This window comes from Camellia sinensis, chromosome 7 (assembly GCF_055761805.1).
Source record: "Camellia sinensis isolate YWXY chromosome 7, ASM5576180v1, whole genome shotgun sequence".
Lineage (NCBI taxonomy): Eukaryota > Viridiplantae > Streptophyta > Magnoliopsida > Ericales > Theaceae > Camellia > Camellia sinensis.
Window position 1 is genome coordinate 35,239,464 of NC_138967.1, and position 22,809 is coordinate 35,262,272.

The 22,809-nt window shown below is 38.8% G+C and overlaps 2 long non-coding RNA genes across 2 annotated transcripts; both read left to right on the forward strand.

The window, feature by feature from the left end:
* The first annotated feature begins 8,671 nt into the window (after nt 1-8,671).
* On the forward strand, nt 8,672-9,656 carry LOC114277754 (uncharacterized). Its single transcript, XR_014334554.1, has 3 exons — nt 8,672-8,947; nt 9,074-9,527; nt 9,625-9,656. It is a non-coding gene; the product is annotated as an uncharacterized LOC114277754 (long non-coding RNA).
* A 905-nt stretch (nt 9,657-10,561) lies between these two features.
* Nucleotides 10,562-13,412, forward strand: LOC145794629 (uncharacterized). Its single transcript, XR_014334555.1, has 3 exons — nt 10,562-11,085; nt 11,183-11,266; nt 13,127-13,412. It is a non-coding gene; the product is annotated as an uncharacterized LOC145794629 (long non-coding RNA).
* Nucleotides 13,413-22,809: the final 9,397 nt, after the last annotated feature.

A 22,809-nucleotide genomic window follows, 5' to 3' on the forward strand; every position in this document is an offset into this window, starting at 1 on the left:
AATAGTAACTTTTCAAACACTCACTATAGCTAATTTGAGATCAGGTCATAAAAAATAATTAAAAAAAAGGCAAAACTTAACTTAGACACATTTTTGAAGTTAGTTACATATTTTAAATTAAATTTAGGCAACTTACTATTTAGCTTGACATAGTTCAACCTACAATTGCTTCCATGGTGTTTATCATTATTACTATTATTATTATTAATGTGTGTATATATGTACTAGGGGTGATCGTGGATCAGGTTGGATCAAGTGATATCCCATTCGTCATCCGCCTAAAATTAAGCAGATTAGAAAAAAATCAATTCACATTCGTCTCCCAGTTTGGTGAATGCGGATTGAGCTGGTCGTGCAGGTTGGCACATGGATGTGATCGGTTTTCGGGCATTTTTTTTTTAATTATAATTCATAACTTTTACAATCTCCAATAACTAATAATTTGAAACAATGTGTATTATTTGTCTATAACAGGCCATGGCACCACGCTTTTTTTATTAAGGCATTATTTTCATTTTCACAAAAATATATGTTTTATTATTTCTATTCTTTGTTGTTACTTGCTAGCAGTTTCTTTTTTTTTTTTTTTAACTTCATCTAGGGCGGATTGTGTTTATGCGGGTGCAGGATGATTGATCTGCCATCCGAATCATATCTGCAGATTTTGAAATATTTCATTTGTATCAGTTTGCTAAAAAACACGCATGCACCCAAAATCAATCGAGTTGGATCAGTTTGGTCAGGTTGGGCAAGTTGAACGGATCTATGATCACCTCTAATATGTACATGCATGCTTGTCTATATGGTGAAAATATTTTGAAAAATAATATACAAGCCAACTTTCTAAATCCAATAATGTGTAAGTGATTATGATTGGTTGATGATTAGAGAAAATATGAGAGAGAGTATTGTTTTTAATATCTTAATTGGTTATTACATCATTATGCTTGAAAATTGGATCTAATTTTTTATCTTGAATAACAATGTTCAAATATTTTATTCTATATACACGTGTGCGCTTTTTTATATAGTAAAATCCTTTATTCAAATTTTGGACCTTTTGGTAATGAAGTTCTAGTTTTGTCCCTATTAGAAAGGTCAAAAAGGATTGGAGATAGCACTGGTGATAGCATAGAAAGGGCTGGTGGCAGAGAAAAGGGCTTAGGAAGGGATTGAGGAGGATGGTGGACATTGGTAGCGACTAGGAGGGATGGGAGAAAAGTGGCTAGCGGTTAGGAAAGGTGATGAACAGGTAGTTGTCGGTTGGAGAATGTGAAGAGAAGAAGCGAGGAGAGTTGAGGTAGACCAATAGTCCAGTTAAACTGTCACCTAAGACCTACAAGAAATTTTAAATTTAATATTGAAGGTCTCAACTTTTTAAGACTTAATTAGATAACGTCTTATTTTGATATTTAGGCCTGGTTTGGCATACTAAGAAAAATTCAAAAAAGTCAAAAAGTTATTAAAAATGTTAAAAAGTTATCACTATTCACAAATTAAAAATATAAAAAAATTAATTTTCATAATATTTTAATACAAACAACGACTAGACAGCGTTGGTACTGATTGATGGTTCAGTGCTTATTGGCCTATTCAAATGAACCAAAAAAAAAAATAGATGTTTATATTTATTAAGTTAAGGGGTAATGTTGGGCCCGTAGAGGCCCACCATGGGTCCGTTTTTTATAATCCAAACCGTTCAATGTATAGAACTCATCGAGCATTATATGTCTATAAAAAATCACGTTGATTGGATACGGATAGCTATGTGATCGAATCAGATTTTTTTTCAGCTGTTTATTTTTCACCATCCATTAATTTCATACAAAACTGTTTTGATCACATAGCTATCGATATCCGATTAAAGTGATTTTCATTAGCATATAGTACTCAACGAGTTCTACACATTCAACGGTTCAGATTATCGAAACGAGACCCTTGGTGGGCCCCACGACCGAACATTACCCATGAAGCCTCATGCACCTTTCAACCCAGCCGTACTCTCCTCTGCTGCCTGTCATTGATGATTCTATTATGTAGGGGTAAACATGTAATTTTGCCATTTTATACAATATTTTAATACATATTTTTTTATAAAAAAACAAAAAGTTATCCCAAATAACTATATTTTTCTCTTCAACTTTTTAGTTCAAAAAGTTAAAAAGTGTATTTATTTAGGACACTCCAAACAATCCCTAATTTAAGATTTCCAATAACCTTGGGTTGCTATTGGAGGAGAGAAAGAGGAGGAGAAAAAAAAAAGACTAGTGTAAAAATTGAGAGAGAAATTAATGTAATTTTAACTATGTTTTTGTAATTTATTTTTAAAATTTCCATGTCATATGTAATTATTTAACATTCTCACTTTTTTTTTTTTTTTTTTTTTTGGGCACGCGCAAATATTCCTTTTATTTCTTTGTATGTTTATGCAATGCTCCCTAAACTCAAAGTCAAATTCTAAGTGCACGATGATAATGGATCGGGTTTATTGGGTTTGGCGTGTAAATTATTATTTTTTTAAATTCAATTATTTTAATAATATAATTTTATATTTTATTATAAATTTGATATTGTGACCTCTCCACTAATATATGTTACCCTGCACAATTAATACTCTCTAAAATTATTTGTATTAAAATCAAATTGAAACAAATAAAATCGGGTCAAATAATTTTGCCATATCTACCTATATTTATGCATGTAGAAAAATTATGTTAAATATACTTCCAAGAAAGTGAATAGTATATGGATTTTCATTTCAATAGTTTGATTTAAAAAGCATAATATGTGTCATTAATCACAGTGATTTATTTCGGATAACAATCAAAGTAATTAAAGTTACTATGATATTGTGTAACTAACTTTATTTTAGGACATACCAACCAATCACATAATCACTACAAGAAAATCTGTTATATAACATGGAGGCTTTTGCAACGGGGCATCTGCCGTCGCAAAAAATGAGTTTTTGCGACGCAGTGTAGTTACCGTCGCCAAAAAAGTATTTTTGCGACGGCGTTTATCTACCGTCGACGAAAATGGCCTTTTGCGACGGGATTTACCTCCGTCGCTAATAAATTTCACCGAAAAATGCATGAGCATTTGCGATGCACGTATACCATCGCAAAAAGTATTATTTAGCGACGGTAAAGAGTTCCGGTTGCAAATGGTGGACCATTTGTGACGGCATAAGCCCGTCGCAAAAAAAAAATTTGTAAAACGACGTCGTTTTAATTTGTTAATCAAGTATCATTTATCATTTGCGACGGTGGTATATATTCCGTCGCAAAAAAAAAAAAAAAAAAAAAAAAAAAAAAAAAATCACATCCCGCTCATTTCTCCCATTCGCGGTCATCCTAAAATCCCTAAAATCCCAATCCCTAAACTCACCAAACCAAAACCCCCAAATCAAAATCCCAATCCCTAAACTCATCAAACCAAAACCCCCAAAATCCTAATCCCAGAATCCCCAAAATCCTGAAATGAAAATCATTCAGTACCGGGGTGAAGGAGGGTGAATGACGGCATTCGCAGATTGACGAGGGTGAACGACGGCCTTCACCGGAGTGACGAGGCAGTGATTGTGAACGACGAGTGACGAACGACTGTGAACGACGAGTGACGAGGCAAGAACGAGGGTGAACGACTGCGAACGACGAGTGACGCGGCAAGACTGTGAACGACTGTGAACGAGTGACGAGGCACCTTCAATCCTTTCCATTCTTCAATTTGATTCCCACTTTAAGGTTGGGAATTTTATAATATCAATTGATATAGCCATATTCTTCAGAGATTGAAATGTAGTTATCTGTGTATTTTTTAGACATTGATATTTTGATTTATTGATATATTTTATTATGATTTTAATTTTTGAATCTGGATTTCTCCCCAAACGATATCTATATTTTGTGATATATTGATATCATCTAGGTTGTTTATATCCTCTATTGATGTTATGTTTCATCTTGGGCTTTATATCCTCTATTGATTTCTCCCCAAGACATCGGCACATTTCGGTTTTATCACCCAATACTTGGGCTTCTCATATGAGATGCTTTTTTCTTTTCCAGCTAAATCTCTCAATCACTGGAGGAAGCTGTTTTTTGGATGCTGTTGTTAATAATTCCCAAGTTGTAGAAGTGATTCAGCCACCATCAGGTTTACAATGCTCGCAGTCAGTACTGGCTCTTAAAGGGTTGGGAACTGCACTTGTTACTGTTTATGACATTGGACTTTCATCTCCATTTGCTGCTGCTTCTGTGGTAATCTTTCCCATTTTTTATGTTTTCTTTGCGTGATTTGTCCACCCATTAGAATCTGTCAAAAATTTCCTTTTAGTTTTGCTTCTTACATGATTACAAATTTCCAATTCTAATTTCTATTGCTTGTATTGAAGATAGAAAATAAGGAGGTTAAGATATAAAATTTCCTTTTAGTTTTGCTTCTTACTTAAATGAGACATGTAGAACATATGAATTAATTTGTAGATTTTATGTTGGATGTTATAGTTTTTGAAGTTTCTCAAGTTGCTTGAGTTTAGGGAGTGAATGTTTGACTTACATTTTAGTTTGAAACCCTAATGCAACATGCCTTAAGGAAAAATTTTACTCAAGTTTCTTGCTTCCCTTGGCAGGGGGTACTCGGGGGTTTTCTATTTTTTTATGTTTTGTGGGTGGAGGAAAAGTTCCCTGTCTCACTGTTGTTCCAAAGGCAAGTTGAGTATTCACTTCTGTTGAAGAACTAGTAGGAGGAATATAATCTTTTATCCCTTTCCCTCCCCCTATACATATATACTCTTTTTATGTTTGGTGAAGATGAAAGGGGGAGAAGTTAAGATCCTTCATCTTACTAAAATGATGCTTGGATTTTTTTGAACCAAGTATTAGGGGATACCTGTAATAACTCTGGCAACAAGCCCCCGATGAATAATTCAACCAGTACTCTTATTTACTACCACCCTTATCACTTTTTCAGTCTAGAAAGACCATGATTAATCACCTTACATAAATAAATCTAGAACTGAAGCACTTGCACTATAGAATTGAAATGCAAGCATTTTATATGAAAACAGAATGGGGCAATTAAATTAACATAGAAAAGCTTTATAACCCATTATTATATTTATCAATGCATTTGAGGATAGCATTTGGCCCAATAGCGCATGCCATTGGTTGTTTCCTCACTAATCGGGATTCGAAGCCCACCAATCCCCTCTTCCCTTACGATAATTAATATGTGATATTATGTCTTGTAATTATATTTTTACCCTTACATCTCATTATGACTCTTACATTTGTTGTAATTATATTTTTTTTCTAGGGTATATTTGTTTTGTATGTGAGATGTATATCTCCCAGTAAGTTTGCCTGAAGCAAATTAATAGTGGGAAACACATATAAGGGAAGTACAGATGATAGATAAGAGTTGGATTGATTTGCCAAATAGGATGTCGAGGGAATACATTAATGGAATTGATCAATTCCTTGTGTTTGCCTACACCAATAGGGATGAAGGTTCGATGATTAGTTGTCCGTGTAGAAAATGTGAGAATCGATACCATCTTGTGCGAGAGGGTATACGGAAGCATCTGATTTTGAATGGTTTTTTTAAAAAGTACAAACATTGGATTAATCATGGGGAATCTTACGTATCTCTGCATGCTAATCGAGGGAATGAAACATTGGCTAATTTAGACATTGGCGATGATATGGTTGGAATGATACAAGGGGCTGTGGGAAATCCACATGCCGGTACAAGTGTTGACGGTAATGAAGCACAGAGCACTGATCCCCATGCATCTGAACCCCAGCTCGGTCGAAATGCAGAGACTGCAAACTATTTCAAACTTCTTCAAGATGCACAAAGTGAATTGTATCCGGGTTGTCAGAAGTTCACATCTTTGTCATTCATTGTTCGGCTTCTACATTTGAAGGTGCTTAATCAGTGGACAAACAAGTCTGTTGACATGTTGCTTGAGTTATTGAATGAGGCGTGCCCGTTCTCCCGGACTCATATTATAAAGCTCAAAAGGTCACAACAGATTTGGGCTTCACATATGAGACATGGGATGCATGTCCCAACAGTTGCATGTTGTTTCGAAACGAGGACGCCAATCTTGATAAATGTGTCATATGCAACAGTTCAAGATGGAAATCAAATGGTGATGGTGGTTCAAATGGTCCTCATAACGGTGGCAAACAAATAGCTGCAAAATAAAAGAGGTATTTTCCTTTAAAGCCAAGGTTGCAGAGGCTGTTTATGTCATCCAAGACGGCTAAGTTAATGAGATGGCATGCAGAGGAACGAACTAATGACGGTGTCTTTAGGCATCCTGCAGACTCCCTTGCATGGAAAGATTTTGATCGTCGGAATATTGACTTTAGTAATGATTGCCGAAGTGTAAGGCTTGGCTTAGCATCTGATGGTTTTAACCCATTCAGGACGATGAACATAGTTCATAGCACTTGGCCTGTTGTACTCATTCCATACAACTTGCCGCCATGGATGTGCATGAAACAACCATTTCTAATTTTATCTGTGCTTATTGACGGCCCGAAAGGACCTGGTGACAAGATTGATGTGTATATGCAACCGTTGATTGAGGAGTTGAAAGAACTATGGAATGACGGTGTCTCCATATTTGATGCATCAACAAATCAAATGTTTCAAATGCATGCAGCTTTACTGTGGACAATTAGTGATTTTCCTGCATATGCAAACTTGTCAGGATGGAGTACTAAAGGCGAATATGCATGTCCTTGTTGCAATAGAGAAACTATATCGTGTTGGTTGAAGCATAGTAGGAAATAATCATACTTGGGTCATCGCAAATTTTTACCTAATGGCCATAAATTCCAAAAGGATAAAGTATCATTTGATGGTAGTCGGGAAGTCAGATTCAAACCAAAATTGTTGTCTGGAACTGAGATGTTGCTACAATTAGAATCTGAGGGTATTTTAACCCAATACAAGAGGGATGACCTTAAGGAGAGGCATAGGAGACAAGTAGAGAAGAAGAAAGCTGGACATCGCACCCATAGCTGGAAGAAAAAGAGTATCTTCTATGAACTGCCATATTGGGAGCACAATCTAATTAGACACAACTTCGATGTGATGCATATAGAGAAGAATGTTTGTGATAATGTGTTATGGACAATATTAGAGGTTGCAGGAAAATCGAAGGATGGTGTTAATGCTCGGCGTGATTTACAAGAAATGAATATTAGAAAACCCCTACATTTGCAGTTAACAGGGTCGAATAAAGCTTATTTACCACCGGCATAATTCACGATGACCAAGGATGAGAAAGATTTGTTCTTGAAAGTATTGAAGGAAGTTAGAGTTCTCGACGGGTATTCATCCAATATATCGTGTCGTGTGCGCTTACATGATAGAAGTATTGGGGGTCTTAAGAGCCACGATAGTCATATTCTGATGCAACAACTAATTCCATTGGCCATTCGAAGATCGTTACCGAAGAATGTAATTGAACCTTTGATTGAATTGAGCAATTTCTTTAGACAATTGTGTTCCAAAGTCAATCGTGCGACAAATTTGCAATATATTCAAGATCGTATCGCCGTAACACTTTGTCATCTAGAGAAAATATTTCCTCCTACTTTTTTTGATATAATGGAGCACTTGCCTATACATCTAGTTGACGAAGCATTATTGGGCGGAGCGATTCAGTTTCGATGGATGTATCCAATTGAGAGGTATCTTCTTACTTTGAAGCAATATGTGCGTAATAGAGCTCGTTCAGAAGGTTCAATTGCTAAAGGATATCTTATGGAAGAATGCATGAATTTTTGTGCACAATATCTCAATGATATGGAAACTAAATCTAATCGAACCACGAGGAACTACAGTGGTGATGATAATCTGGGTCGTGCTGTTGGTGAAATCACAAGCTTTTATCTTGATAACACTTCTTGGGTACAAACTCATCGGTATGTCTTATTCAATACAGCCGCGGTTCAACCATTCATAAAGTAAGTTATGTCACTCACTCAATATTTTATTATGTTTCATTGAATTTTGAACCAAATTTTATTTTTTGATAAAATTTCAATTTACACAGCAAACACCTTGAAGAACTTAAGGTCAAAATGCCTCGTGTTGACGACCATCAGCTTCGACGTGAACATTTTGAAACTTTTTACATTTGGTTCAAGGAACATGTATGTATTTAAATCTACAGATTCTATTTACCTAAGTCGAACAATATTTTAAATTTTACAATTTTTATTATTTAAAATAGGTTCAAACTTTGCGAAGGACTAGTGATGTCACATTTTCTGAAGAGATTACTATATTGGCAAATGGTCCTCATAACCTGGCAAGGAAGTTCAACGGGTATATAATAAATGGGTTTCGGTATCGAGTAAAGGCCATGGATGATCGTCGAGCCACACAAAATTGTGGTGTAGCTTTGAAGGCAGATACCATAAGTTATGCTAGTCGGAAAGACAAGAATCCTTATGTGGGGTCTGTGTACTATTATGGACAATTGACAGATATTGTTGAGATTCGATATTCCAATGAGAAGAAGCATGTGTTGTTTAAGTGTGATTGGATTGACAACATTCACAGGAAGATACAAGATGTCTTCAATTTCACTTTAGTCAACTTCAATCATTTGTTGTATCGAGATGATCGAATTACTAATGAACCTTTCATCTTGGCATCCCAAGCAGAGCAAGTTTGGTATGTTGCAGACCCGTTACAACCAGACTGGCAAGTGGCGGTGAAGATGTCTCAAAGAGGTTTATTTGATATGAGTTCGACTGATCCACAAATTGAGCCATATATGAGCCAACAATTGGAAGAAAATATAATGCTTCGTGATGAAGAAGTTGGTTGGGTGAGGGAAGCCGCAGAAGGGGAAACAGTTGATGTTCAAATAGGTTGATATTTAATCAACATCAGTAATTCACTTAAGGCCAAGGTTGTAGTTAATCATCAGTTTCTTAATTTACTTTGTCTTTGTAATTGTATTAGTTCAATTAATGTCATATTATAGTTGATGACAAACCATTATCTATGTTTCTAATTAATGTTATATTGCTTGCAGATTATTATGGGAAGGAAGAGGAAACCTGATCATCCCCGGCGCATGATGTCCAATGTGGTGCGTAAGAGGACATCAGCGGCACCACCATCAGAGGAGGCATCACATCGACCACCATCAGAAGGGCCATTAGTGCCACCATTAGAGGAGGCATCACAGCGAGCACCATTAGTGCCACCGCATCGACCACCATTAGTGGCACCACAACAGCTATCATCTACTCAGCCACCACGCCTACCATTGGTACGTCCACCATCAGTGGCACCACCATTAGAGGAGGCATCACAGCGAGCACCATCAGAGGGGCCATTAGTGCCACCGCATTGACCCCCATCAGTGGCACCACACCAGCTATCATCTTCTCAGCCTCTAGGCCTACCATCGGTGCGTCCACCATCAGTGGCACCGCAGCAGCTATCATCCCGACTAGAGTCATCGGCTTATGAGCCATCCGCAGGTATATAAATTTGCTTTGATTTGTATGAAAATTATTTAAATATATATTTATTTGTTCTCATTACATATAACTTGTTTATTTTCATTGTATTTTTCAGATCCTTCGACTTCTTCACAGCCTCACTCAGGTATAAGAAATTGATTTGTATTGACATTATTTAAATTTGCATTTGTTTATTATCATTTCATATTGTTTATTCTTATTGTATCTCACGGGTCATGTTAGTTCTTCATCAGCCTCGAGTAGGCGTGGTAGAGGATGTGCCAAGGGCATTAGGGAGTGGGGTACCGGTACCAAATTGGACATACAATTTGATGAAAATTACTGTCCAATAGAGGATAACGTGTCTAAGTTAACTACTCAACTTGGCATTATTGTGCGAAATGGTAACATTGTTCCTCTTACTTTTCTTGACTGGAACACTGTGCCTGATGATATTCTTGATGCTATCTGGAAGGATGTGAAGGTAAAAGTATATTTTTGTCTAAAAATTTAAATTCCAAAATTGTGTTATTATTATTTAAACCTTAAAATTGTGTTTTATAGGACAATTTGAATATATGTCCAGAGGAGTACAAGCCAATCTGCATGAAAAACTGTAACAGCATATGGAAGGATCACAAGAATAAGATTAAGTGTAAGTATTTCAAGTCTAGAAGTGAAGATCCTAATCTGAAGGATGATATTCCTTTGCACATTGTGCCAAGCCAGTGGGAAGAACTTGTGGAGTATTGGCGTACTTCCGATGCTGAGGTATACAAATAAGTTATATGTATGATATGTAAACATACAAATCATATTTATATACTTACATTTGTTAAACCTATTATAGAAAATTACAACTAGGAACGCTACAAATCGGCGAGCTCCCGGCATAGCTCATACCACAGGGCGTACTACTTTCACTCAGATACGGCACAAGGTTTATATTTTACTGTTTTATTTTTGTATATAAATAAACATTGTATATTTACAAATTATTTGGATTCTAATTTTCATATTTCTAAAAAAATGTAGATGACCAATAAGGGGGAGTCTACTGATAAGATGAATGTTTGGCTTATGACACGTATAGCAGATGACCCAGAGGTTATCCAGACCTTGGTAGTTTCCAAACACCTTTGATTGTATTTAAAGTTTATTTTTTATTTTTTGTGTTAACCATCTTAATTTGGCATATACTTGTATTTCTTATTCAATACAGGATGAGTTTAATGGCCAACTCTCTATGCTACCTGAGGATTGTCGGACTTTGGAGGCTAGGAATGCCATTTTCCATGAGTTGATAGGTCATGACAATCATGGATATTGTCGCACATATGGGAGAACTGTGTCTCGGAGAGCAGTGTATAAAGATGGTGCAGGGCCATCACAGTCAGCACCCCAGCCATCGACTATTGTTCAGATCACCCAGCAGGTTCGTGCGGAGCTAAGGGATGAGTTGAGGGAGGAGCTGAGGGAGGAGATGAGAGTAGAGTTCTCTACACATTTACAGTAGCTGAGAGCTGAGATGATGGCCTTTGTGTCACAGGGGGCAAGTGTGGATCCTAACAGACAGGTTCGATATAAATTAAATTTTTTGATAGTTAAATTGTCACACAACATTATGTATAAAATTTAAATATGATTAACACATTATGCATTGACTATCATAGGCTCCTGATGCATCGAGTGGCCACCGGGCATTTAGGGAATCTGCAGAAGACGAGAATCCATATACACCACCACCAGAAGATCAGGTATAAAATGTAACTTTACATTCTAAGCTAAAATGTATATTTGCATTCTTTACATTCTAAGCTAATAGAGTTGTGAGAGAAGACGGGACTCAAATTGGGTTCCCGGATTAGGAGTTAAAGATGGATTTCACTCTAGGCAAACTATTTCTTTAAAAAACTTGAATTCGAGGTGTTAATGCCCCAAAATCACCAAAAGGGGTCGGTTTAGCACAGAACTTGGCACACATGACCACCTAGGCACGAGAGACTTGTGGGAGAAAACGGAACTCCAATCGGGTTCCCGGTTTGGGAGTTAGAGCCGTATTTCAGTTTAGGCAAACTAGTTCCTTAAGAAACTTAAATTCTAGTTGTTGACACCTCACAATCACCAAACGGGGTCGGATTGGCACGAAACTTGGCACACACGACCGCCTAGGCACGAGAGACTTGTGGGAGAAGACGGGACTCCAATCGGGTTCCCGGATTAGGAGTTAGAGATGGATTTCACTCTAGGCAAACTAGTTCTTTAAGAAACTTGAATTCGAAGTGTTAACGTCCCAAAATCACCAAAAGGGGTCGGTTTAGCACGGAACTTGGCACACACGACCGCCTAGGCACGAGAGACTTGTGGGAGAAGACGGAACTCCAATCGGGTTCCCGGTTTGGGAGTTAGAGCCGTATTTCGGTTTAGGCAAACTAGTTCCTTAAGAAACTTAAATTCGCGGTGTTGACGCCCCAAAATCACCCAACGGGGTCGGATTGGCACGAAACTTGGCACACACGACCGCCTAGGCACGAGAGACTTGTGGGAGAAGATGGGACTCCAATCGAGTTCCCAGATTAGGAGTTAGAGACGGATTTCACTCTAGGCAAACTAGTTCTTTAAGAAACTTGAATTCGAAGTGTTAACGTCCCAAAATCACCAAAAGGGGTCGGTTTAGCACGGAACTTGGCACACACGACCGCCTAGGCACGAGAGACTTGTGGGAGAAGACGGAACTCCAATCGGGTTCCCGGTTTGGGAGTTAGAGCCGTATTTCGGTTTAGGCAAACTAGTTCCTTAAGAAATTTAAATTCGAGGTGTTGACGCCCCAAAATCACCAAACGGGGTCGGATTGGCACGAAACTTGGCACACACGACCGCCTAGGCACGAGAGACTTGTGGGAGAAGACAGGGCTCCAATCGGGTTCCTAGTTTGGGAGTTAGAGCCATATTTCGGTTTAGGCAAATTAGTTCTTTAAGAAACTTGAATTCGAGGTGTTGACGGCCCAAAATCACCAAACGGGATTGGATTGATACAAAACTTGGCACACACGACCGCCTAGGCACGAGAGACTTGTGGGAGAAGACGGGAATCGAATTGGGTTCCCGGTTTGGGAGTTAGAGCCATATTTCGGTTTAGGCAAACTAGTTCTTTAAGAAACTTAAATTCGAGGTGTTGACGCCCCAAAATCACGAAATGGGGTCGGATTGGCACGAAACTTGGTACACACGACCGCCTAGGCACGAGAGACTTGTGGGAGAAAACGGGACTCCAATCGGTTTCCCGGTTTGGGAGTTAGAGCCGTATTTCGGTCTAGGCAAACTAGTTCCTTAAAAAATTTGAATTCGAGGTGTTGACGCTCCAAAATCACCAAAAGGGGTCGGTTTAGCATGAAACTTGGCACACATGATCGCCTAGACACGAGAGACTTGTGGGAGAAGACGAGACTCGAATTGGGTTTCCGGTTTGGGAGTTACGGTCGGATTTCTATCTAGCCAAAATTATTTACTTAACTATCTTTGTAATTATATAGTAATTAATTTTTTATATTTTTTTGTAATTAAAATATTAACACATAATTATATTGTCATTAATTATTTTTATTTTTTAATTTCAGATATTTCCTGAGTAGCAGTTTGCTTCTTGTGGAATGCAGCCGTGTGAAGATTGCGACGAACTTTTGTTTTTTTAACCCACGGAAGAATTATGAAGAAAACTTTTATTTTTGATTTACGTTATTTAGATTTGTGAACAACATTATGTATGTATTATGCAAAATTATGTGGTTGGATAATTTTGATGATATGTTGTTATGAATGGAAGAGTATTTTAATTATGGATGAAATTTTATTTATATACAGGAATTTTTATATTATTATATAATTATCGATTTTTTTTAGCTATTTTTATTTAATACAGGTAATTTGCATATTTTTAATAATTTTATTGCAGCATTTTTGTTAGAACCAGGTTTTTGCGACGGTAGCGTAGCCATCGCCAATGATATTGGCAATATTAACAAAAGGCCTTTAGCGACGGTATTTTCACCGTCGCAAATAATATTTTTAGAGACGGTACATTTTTCTGTCGCAAATAACAGTATTAACGACGGTATTAAACCCGTCACAAATAACCATTTTAGCGACGGTATTTTACCGTCTCAAATAAACCCTTTTGCGACGGTATTTTACCGTCGCAAATAACCATATTAGCGACGGTATTTTAGTGCCGTCTCAAAAACTTCAAATTTTTACACATTAATTGCGACAATATTTTGCCGTCGCTAAAAGGCATTTTTGCCAGCGCCAATATTTTGCGACGGCGTCTTACCGTCGCTAAAGACCTTTAGCTACCCCTTTTTTTGCGACCCCCCTATTACCGTCGCTAAAAGCTATTTACCGTCGCAAAAAAGCTTTTGAGACGGCTTTTTGGGTATTGGCGACAGTATTTTACCATCGTAAAAAAGCAAATTTTTTGTAGTGAATAACAAGAAGTAATTTGTTTTGATTTGATAATTTATTCACTTTTATATTATAATGATAAAAAATTAATGATATATATATATATATGTACGAGCATGAAATAATATGTCTCGTATAATCTTGTTGATCAAGTTAGCCCTCCTCCAAACGTCGTCGTCTAATCACCTGAAAACACAAACGTGAGCTAGCTAGCGAGTGTGTGCCAAAAATTCTTTCGATACTTAAGTCAACAAATAGACAATAGACAAAAAAAACTCTGTGCATTGGAGAGTAAGAATTACAATAACTGAGATTAGGATTTGGTTTAAGCTTTTGTAGATTCCATATAGCATAATCCTAATAGGACAAACTCTCCAATGTAGAGTTCTCCTAAGAATCACATTTCCAAAAGATAATGATTATCCTTTAACACCCTCATCACTACAAGTCAAGTGAGATGGCACAAGTCTTTGCTCGACTTTCTACCATGGAACCGAATTACCTCTACTTCTGTTTGCCAATGGCTTAGCCAAGCAACACGCAACGCCGTGAAAACTGACATTGCATGGCTCTCCTCTTAGCTCGACTCTCCTCCTAGCTCGGTTCTCATCTCTGTTTGACTACCTTGCTTGATAGCTCGGCCATAGCGTTGATGTAATAATTCGACTCTCCTATATGCTTTATATCCCTAGTCCTACGAGAAATTACATGCCTAATGTGAAATTCCATGCAAAGTTATGCTTACATGTGTAGACGTCCCCCGAACGCCCCGGGAGGGTGGAGCTCCCGTTCCGTTCGATATTGGGGTCATTACAGCTCAGGACTCTTAAATCGTCACGGTTCTAAATCTGAACCAAAGAGTCCAAATCCGGCAAATCGTTTTGAGAAAACAAATTTTGAAAGAAGTGCCAAACATGGACTACTTTGCCAGATACAGAGTCGCCACCTAAATGTTTTATTTTTGGGAAATTTAGGAAACCCTGACTCATTTGCCTAAGGCCACGTGTCCGTCATCACCAAAGTTGCCTCGGCTCGGGAACTTGGGTACGATTGGGGAAGGTCACTTCGTGAGCACCCCCGCTCGCCCGATCAAAGATTGGCCTCTACTAACCATGATATCTATTTTTGAAAACATTGTGTGTTCTTATTCTGGTTATTAGCCTAGGTTTACTATGTGATGCGTACAGCATACAAGTATAGACTGGGTCGCCTGAATTGGAACAAAACATTTCAAGTTTGTTTTTGAAAGGTGGTTTGCTACTCGCAAGTAGGCTTAAAATGCAGATTTTGCCACCCTCGGGTGGGCTTAGAAAAGATGGTTTTGCCACTATCTAGTGGGCTTAAAACTCACAGTCAATGATTTGTTCCAATCCAGATAACCCAACCTTCACCCACAGGCATTCAGGCAGATATATCACATAAGCAATTAGCCTCATGGTAAGCATGCTATTCATGGCAGTCACTCACACGCATGCAAGGATGCTAAAGCATAAAACTCACCGAGTACTCCAAGCAAAAAAAGAAGCTAATTAGAAATCTATGCATGATCCTAATTATACAGAAGTGCCTAATGCAACACATGAAAAAATGCAACTATAGCAGGCTCGGCTATTCTAAACATGGCATATGAAATGCTACAGCTAACAAGTATTCAACTTTGAAATTGAAATACAAATGCAGTTAGTATGATGCGCCGAACCCGGTGCATGCAAAACAGATGAATGATGCAAACATGTTGTCATACTGTATGCTAATTGAAATATGCCCTAATCTAACCATCATAAGCGGGTAAATAAAAGGGAGAAAGACGTGGGGTTGGAAGACATACAACACACACACGCACACTTATTACAGTTGTGCCCTCGCGCAAAGGGTCCGAATAAATAATATACAGTCCCAAATAATTACAGTCCAAATAATTACAAAAATCCTAATTAATTATCAAATTAACTAAGAAAGCTATAAACTGGCATGCAAGCCAGGGACTGCCTTGACTCTGATGAAGGATGTATGTTCGGGTTGCCTTTGTGCGAAAATCCATGACGATGCCCCAATTAGCCTCTGTTTGCACCTATTCTTGAAATGCGTGCCAAGCTCTGAAAAGTTGCTGATTCTTCATTTTGCTGCAACAGAGAGCAGGAAAGGGGCATGGCAATGTATTTTCACAAATGTATGCATGTCTCGATCCTCGTGCCACCAATCACGCATATCGATGCATGATGGCCGAGGAGTCGAATTGCACAACTCAATATGAAATGAATGCATATGAAAATACAACGAAAACCTAACTCCATCATGGATAATCCGGAGTGTCGGTGACTTGGAATTGAGACACGTTCCGTCACTCGGAGTGCGAAACGTACCTCGTTTCCCATGCTCGGGCTAACTACTACCCCGAGCACGATGCAATATGCATGATATGCATGAAATGCAACTAAGATACAACCTAGCATATACAATGCTATGAAATGGCATATACGATGCACGAGGTAACATGGCATATACAATGCTCTAACATACAACCTAGCATACGCAATGCTATGAAATAAAATGGCATATACAATGCATGAATGGACTTACACTAATACAAGTGGACCTCAGCCACACTCGCATAAGAGGCCATAAGATGAAAATGAGACAACTCGAAGTGCATGCACGCGTGCACGCAAACCGAGGACCGAACCTACGGCACGGAATGCCACTCTAACAAGACATGGCAAAACATGGAATATGGCATATGATCATGCAATTTTCAGAGGCAAAATGAGATGCAAAACAGCCCCGAATCATGGCAAAATGATACCCGATGCATGGAACGAGTCCCGAAACATGAATTTTGGCGCATGAAATGGCCTATAGCTATGCAATGCATGCATAATTTGAACATGAAGTATGAAGACAGAAGCTAGGCAGCCCCGAAACAAGCATGTTTACAGTTTAAAGCATGGCCAAAAATGGAACACAAATGAGGCTAGATTAGCATACAAAAATGGGGCCAAGAGAGGGGTAATGAAGCAACTCACAAATTCTGGCCCCAAACAGAGAAGGGGCCTTCTACAATATTTAAGAGGGGCCAAAAATATGATGTTTTACAGTTGATGGCCAAGCCCAAAACAGTGTAAAAGTATGCTCAAAATACTATGCAAGATTAAGGCCAAAAAAGAGCTACAACATAAAGTATACAAAGGGTGTCTCAAACAGCCATAGACCCTTAATGAAACATGAAGAGGGGGTCAAAATAGGGCCATTTTCAGTTCGGAACAAAGTCCAAAAACAGAGACACAATAGGCTAATAAATCGTGCAAAAAATGGGGACCAAAGAGGGGTATAATGACAAGTGGCACATGGAGGTCCCAAACAGTGATGAGCCCTTCTTCAATGTTGAAGAAGGGCTCAAAATAAGCCTATCTACAGTTTACATCATGCTCCAAAACAGATCATACATAGGCCAAAAATACTATGCAAGATTATGGCATACAAAGGGGTAATGAAGCAAGTGCAAGATGGGGGTCCCAAACAGGGTAAGACCCTTAATGAAACAGAAAAATGAGCTCAAAAAAATGATATTTCCAGTTATGGTCGGAGCTCAAAACAGCAAGCAAAAGGGGCTAAGAAAACTTGCAAAAATGAGCTAGAAAGAGGGAGAAATCAACTCACCCTTGAAGACCAATCCTTTGCTACCTCTTGGACAAAGAAAAGCTGCCTCCTAGCCTCTGAGAAGACCTCCAAGCTGCTGGAATGGAAGTGGTAGTGTGGTGCTAGGTGGTGATGAAGAAAAAGGGGTAGAACTTAGTTGTTTTTTAGGGTTAAAGAGAGAGATGGAGGGAGGTATGTATATGCAAGCTCAAGGTAATTTTTCCAACCTCTAAAACCAGAGATGGAGGCTGGTTATATAGGCAAAAAGAGGGGGAAAATGAGGGGAAAAATGGAGGGAAAACAAACCAAGTTTCCCTAAAAAATGGCAACCCCCTCCCGGATACCAAATCCGGGGAAAATGAATACATATTTATAATGTACCAACCCTGAGGATCATGGCCGGCCAGTTATCCAAGCTGCAGGTGGCCGGCCGGCTACCTCCCATGGCCGGCCGGCCAAGGGTCAAAAAGGTCAATGAGAATTAGTGGCCGACCATATGATATATGTGGCCTCCCATGTGTGCACAACACAACCATGTGGTCAAAAACTGGAGAAAGTGAACCAGGAGAGAGAAAAACCCACTTTTTGGAGGGGTTCAAAAGGGTCAATCAACATTAGTGGCCGACCATATGATATTGGTGGCCTCCCATGTGTGTACATCACAAATATGTGGTTTTGGGTGCAAGAAAATGGTCCAAGGGTGTTCAACATTGGCTCTGAAGTGAGGAAAAACGGGCGACGGAGGGCGATGAAGGGATAAAGTTGGCTGACAGAACAATTGCTGGCCTCCCACCCTTTTACGACCTTCCTAATAATGAAACAGAGATCCCTGCCAAAAATGAGCCCAAACCGATGCAAAATGAAGGTTCGGGGGGCCGAAACGCGCAGTCTAGGGCCCCGAAAATTGACTGTTAAGCACCGGGAGTGGTGTTCGACCACGAAGTTGGTCTCTCGGACCACAGTGTCCCTCAAAGGGGAGCAAATAAGATGTATACCAAAAACCGGGGCAAACGGAGGTGGTTAAGCGGTCCCGAACCGAGGCACACGGCGAACGGCTCCGAAAAACCGGAAACCGGACTCCAAACGGACAAAATGGCCTACGACCACAAAACGTAGCCTACGGCCACTGAGAGATGATCTATGAGACCTCTCCCTCCCTTCGCGAAGAGAAAACAGAGAAAACCGAGCCTGGTTCGCAAACCGAGGCAAAGCATGAAAGAGTCCGGAAGTCCGGAGGCAAGGCTCGCAGCCGAGACTCTGGAACTTCTGAGCAAACACAATATGCAATATCACCGAGTGCTCAACTGGTGGTGTCTGAGTCTTAAGGTCGGTCAAAAATGGGGTGTCTACAACATGTATAAATTATTTGATCATGATCTCCTATCTATTGATCATTAGTACACATCTGTTAAAATTAAAATATTAAATTGGAAATTTAAAGCCGTAGAGACGCAATAAATTGAAATTGAGTATGTGAATATGCTAATGGGAATTTTTATAGCTACGTGGGAAGTTTAATTGAAGCTTTATTTTTATCTGATTCGCTAAGGCCTGTTTGGCAAGGTTACCAACCAAAGACCCAAAGTGTATGTTATATAAGTCCCTTTGTTTAACTCATCTCTAACTTTTACTGAGTGAGAATCTTGGAGGGCCCTAAGAGAAAGAGAAAGAAGAGGAAAGGAAGAGAACAAGAGAAAAACTTAGAGATTTGGAATCTTGCTAGGGATAATACAATTTAAGGGCATTCGCAGGAAGGAACTACCGTTCACCCGCATCACAGTGAATGATAATAGCGTTTTACCATGCTTTATTCACATTTTGTGTTGATATAGTGTTGAGAATCTTGGAAACTCTTGTGAGTGCCTTATGTCATAAACGATATGTTTGATATGCGTTAAACCTTGATATGAAATATGGACCCGAGGTCGTTCTGTATTCTGTTGGGCCAGAAGCCGTTCTGTATATCTGTTGGGCCTGAGGCCGTTCTGTATTCTGTTGGACTTGAGGCCGTTCTGTAATCCGTTGGGCCCGAGGCTGTTCTGTTTAATATGGGCCCGAGGCCGTTCAGAAATGGAAAAGAAATAAATAAGATTATGAATTGTGAATATGTAATGTTAACTCATGGTTGTACTTTTAGTTTATTTGTACTCCTGTCATTCATTGAGCCTTGCTCACTTTACTTTCCTAGATGTTTTGTAGGTAACCAGCTTGCGGGTTAACCGTAGGTCAGCCCAAGAGCCTGTAACTGAACCTGTTTTGCTGAGTCACCCAAAATGACTCTTTTGTTATGTTTTGGAAATTCATATGATAGCATGTGCTATTAATTTTGGAAACAAAGGATATGTATGTAGTTATTGTTAATGCTTAACTTTCAAATGGATCTATTGGGTGTGACATGGAATGTTACGCATGTATAGTAATGTTACATGATCCTGGCATTTAGACACGGCTCAGTGAATGTTTGTTCTTTTATTATTTTCTCTTCCGTATAGGCCCCAAGTTTGAATGACATTCAAAATAACTAAGTCTAGGCCTCGAGTGAGGCCAGTCATGTCCAAACTTTTAGGGGCAGGTTTGGGTTGTGACAGTTAACTACCACTAGGAAGTAACCAGGTCTCGTAGCTAGGTCCTTGAGCTGGATCCCATAGCTAGATCCTATAGCTAGGTCTTATGCTAGGCCTCGTAGCTAGGTCCAGAAATATGGGCATTTACTAGTTTGGTCAAACATCTTTGATCACTACTCCAACCTAGCTCGACCCAATTTGGCTACACAAATTACCCTCTCAATTGCCCCTTAATTCCATCTATAGTGCATGATTGGGATTACTCTGTCTAGCCAAGCTATTTTGCTCTATCCAACCAGGCTCACAAAAACTGCTCAATCATAGATTTCTTATAGTTGGACAATCTTGTCAATATTACTTTGTCGAGCTAACCAGTTCAGCAAAGATTTTTCAAAGTTGGTCAAACCTGCCAACCTACTTTAGCTCGGCAAAGATTTAAAAAAGTTAGTCACACCTGCCAACCTTCTTTGGCCGAGATAACCATATCAGTCAAAAAGTGCTAAAAGTTGGTCACACTTGCTAACCTTTTTTAGCTGAGATAACCATTTCAGTCAAAGAGTGCAAAAAATTGGTCACACCTACCAACTTTCTTCAGCCGAGATAACCATCTCGGTCAAAGAGTGTGAAAAGTTGGTTACACTTTGCCAACCTTCTTCGGCCAAGATAACCATCTCGATCAAAGATTCCAAAAAGTTGGTTACACTTGTCAACCTTCTTCGGCTGAGATAACCATGTCAGTCAAAGAGTGCAAAAAGTTGTTAGTCAAATCTGTCAACCTGCTTTGGCCTAGATAACCATCTTGGTCAAAGAGTGCAAAAAGTTGTTGGTCAAACTTGCCAACCTTCTTTGGCCGAGATAACCATCTCGGTCAAAGAGTGCAAAAAGTTGGTCACACCTACCAACTTTCTTCGGTCGAGATAACCATCTCAGTCAAAGAGTGCAAAAAGTTGGTCGCACCTACTGTAACAACCCCGACTCGTGATTAGCACTAACCTATGATTAATTATGCTTAATAAGTAATTAAGATGAAATTCTGAATTAAATTGCATGTGTGTGTGTTGCATTATTTGTGTCTATATCTGTCGTCGTAGGAAGATCTGTTTGTGTTTGTGCTTTATTTTGTGAATTGAAGGTCTTATCGGCATCCGATTCAGAAATTGACTTGATTTATATGTTAATTAGGAATTATAGAATTTTATGGTGAGTTTAAACAAAATTCGATTTGGAACGACTAAATTAGAATAAATAATGCTACTTAATTTAGTTTAAGCTAATTACTTGATTGCCACTAAGTGGACTTATGCAAGACCACTTCTATTCTTATATGCATGTTTTTGACACTATCAGCTTCCATCTTCTAGCACCAAACAGGAGAGAGAGAGAGAGAGAGAGAAAGAGAGAGAGAGAGAGAGAAGAAAATTTGGGCTCAAATCAAGGGATTACTAGGAATTGTTGCCATTTGAGGAAGGTTTAGGAGTTTTAACTTCATCTCTTGTGAATTCAAGTCTCTAGGTAAGAAATCAAACCCTTAATTGTGTAATTGAGTTAGACTCCACAAGACTTCAAGTGAATTAGGGAATTCATGAAAGAATTGCACTAGAATTGAGTAGAATTGAGCCATACCATGTATGCATGTGCATTTCTTCACAAATTGAGCATGATTTCAAAGAATTATTTCATGCATGTGTTCATTTCAATCATCTTTTGAGGACTCACAATGCTTTCCACCAATTTTTCTAAATTGATCATGTTTTGGGGGTGATTGAGTTAAGGAAATACATGCATGTCATGTTTTAGAGCATTCATGAAGTTTAAGTTGGATTTGTGACCAATTGCCATCTTTTGGGGCCTTGATTTCATGAAATAATCTTTAAAGCATGATGTTTTGTGAGTCTCTAAGTGTTTTCTAGAATTTTGGCCCAAGAGGATGAGTTTTGGAGTGTTTGGTTTGAGTTTGTAGCTTGGAGATCAAATTTGAAAATTTCAGAATTTGAATCCACACTCGAGCATAGGAGTTCACACTTGAACGAGTACTCTAAGTGCGTGCACTTCCGCTTGAGCGACTGGAAGCTTGCTCGAGCGTGAAATGCATGTATCCAGAAGTTCATATGTTTTGCGTCACGCTCGAGCAAGGGTCTGAGCCTCACGCTCGAGCGGGGATCAAGCGTCCATCGAGCGTGAAAAACATCCAACCAGTACTTTTTTCAAAGTTTACAGTCCGCCCGAGCGAGGGAAGTCACGCTCGAGCGAATCTTCTCATTCTGCTTGTTCGCTCGAGCGTGGACCCTGTTTTCAGCAAGTTTTGAAAAATATTTTCAAGTGCATTTTTTTGCATCCTCATTCTATCCTAGGCATTCTTTAACCATGATTAAGACTCCATAGTGAGGATTAAAGGCTAGAAACACACTAAGAACAAACGAAATAAGTTATGTACAATCAAGCGTGTGTTTCAATGTTTGAATCTGCCATGTTATGTAGGTCACGCACCTCAGGATAAGTGAATTGCCCACTTTGCCACCTAATTGGAGCTACCAATTATCTGTGAGTAATAACTTTGTAAAGTTATGTTTAACTTTAATTATTTTTTGATAATATGAGATGATAAGTTTCTGAAATGCTATGTTTTGTATGAATGAATG